Source organism: Tupaia chinensis, unplaced genomic scaffold (genome assembly GCF_000334495.1).
Source record: "Tupaia chinensis unplaced genomic scaffold, TupChi_1.0 Scaffold000422_1, whole genome shotgun sequence".
Lineage (NCBI taxonomy): Eukaryota > Metazoa > Chordata > Mammalia > Scandentia > Tupaiidae > Tupaia > Tupaia belangeri.
The window spans coordinates 1,710,684-1,712,302 of NW_006159927.1; the positions used below are offsets into that span (position 1 = coordinate 1,710,684).

Consider the following 1,619-nt stretch of genomic DNA (forward strand, 5'->3'; position numbering starts at 1 on the left):
CGTCATGTTGCACTAACAAATTTATTTTCTTTTTAAATTTTTAATAATTATTTATTTTATTTATTTATGTATTCATTCATTTATTTCTTAATTTGACCAGGGAGAGACAGAGGGTGAGAGTGAGAGAGAAAGGAAGTGAGAAAGCAAGCCACCAGATTCAGGACTTGAACCCTGGTCGGCCATGTGGGAGTGTCCAGCGCCTTAACCACCATGCCACCTGCTGGTCCCTGCACGAATAAATTTACTATTCGGACAAATACGATGACGAGGAGTTCGAGTACCAGCATGTCATGTTGCCCAAGGCCATAGCCAAGCTGGTTCCTAAAACCCATTTGATGTCTGAATCTGAATGGAGGAATCTTGGTGTTCAGCAGAGTCAGGGATGGACCCATTATATGACCCATGAACCAGAACCTCACATCTTGCTGTTCCGGAGGCCACTACCCAAGAAGCCAAACAAATGAAGCCGACAAGCCACTTTTCAGTGCCCAGCTCTACACAGCTGTCCTTACTATCTAACATCTTTCTGATAACCTGATTATGTCGCCTTCCTGTTTCTCACTTTGGTGTTTAAAGGATATTCAATACACTGTTTGGATGTGCTGGTCATTGCTTTGCTTCTGGAGTAGAGCCCAAACCACTGGAGCCCAGCTAGAGGAGTGCTCTATGGGCCACCGAGTGTGACCCCGGGAGCCATGGTGCCCTCTGTCTCCAGAAGAACATGCTTGACAGATGGAGGAAGCATCTGAGACTAAGACCATGGCTGTTCCAGGGATCGTGTAAACTTGCTTTGTTGTTTTGTTTGTTTGTTTGTTTGTTTGTTTGTTTTTTCTGCTGGGTGCTTTATGTATGGTGACTTGTGGGTTTAAATTTCAATATATTGGAAACTTTTCATTTTATTCAAGAAATCTGTTCCATGTTCAAAGTCTTGATTAAAGAGGAAGTTTTTATAATCGAAAAAAAAGGAAAAGAAGGAAGCAAAACTGTGTAGGTCTAGGGGAAGATCATTCCAAAGGCCCAGGGGCAGGTCACCTTACAGGGATTCAAGTTTGTAGCCCCTTCCTCTTAACAGGGTTAGAGGACAGCAAAGAGTGTCACGAGGGAAGGGAAGAGGGACTAGATTGGGTGGGGTGGTGTCTTGTTTGCAGCCATTTCCTGTTTAAGATTTCAGACAACATGTGGATGAGTCAATTTGCCTACAAGACTCATCATCCTGGAAGGTTAAGGAAAGGTTAATCAGGGAGGGCCAGAGGACACTAGTGAGGTTGGGCTTTGGATCCAGTGAGACATGGCTTCAAATCTAGTCGCTTCCAGTTAGCCACCTATGCTGTATACATTACCAAATTCTCTGTGCCTCAGTTTCCTCATCTGTAAAACAGGCGTAGAGCCCACCTCACAGGCTCTGTCTCAGTCAGCCCAGGCTGCTCTACCAGACTACCGTGGACTAGGCGGCTGTTCCAACAATCAGCATTGGCAGTAGGCGCTGTGGTGGTGAAGGCACTGGACTCCCACATGGCCGACCACAGTTTGAGTGAAAATCATACTGGGTGCATGTGCGTGCATGCCCAAAATCCTAAGAGGAGAAGGGATTGTGGTGTGGCCATCCCTCCCCCTTGGGG

The 1,619-nt window shown here is 45.8% G+C and overlaps 1 pseudogene; it reads left to right on the top strand.

Annotated features, from left to right (window-relative positions):
- Positions 1-236: 236 nt before the first annotated feature.
- Positions 237-485, top strand: LOC114008958 (cyclin-dependent kinases regulatory subunit 1 pseudogene; annotated as a pseudogene).
- Positions 486-1,619: the final 1,134 nt, after the last annotated feature.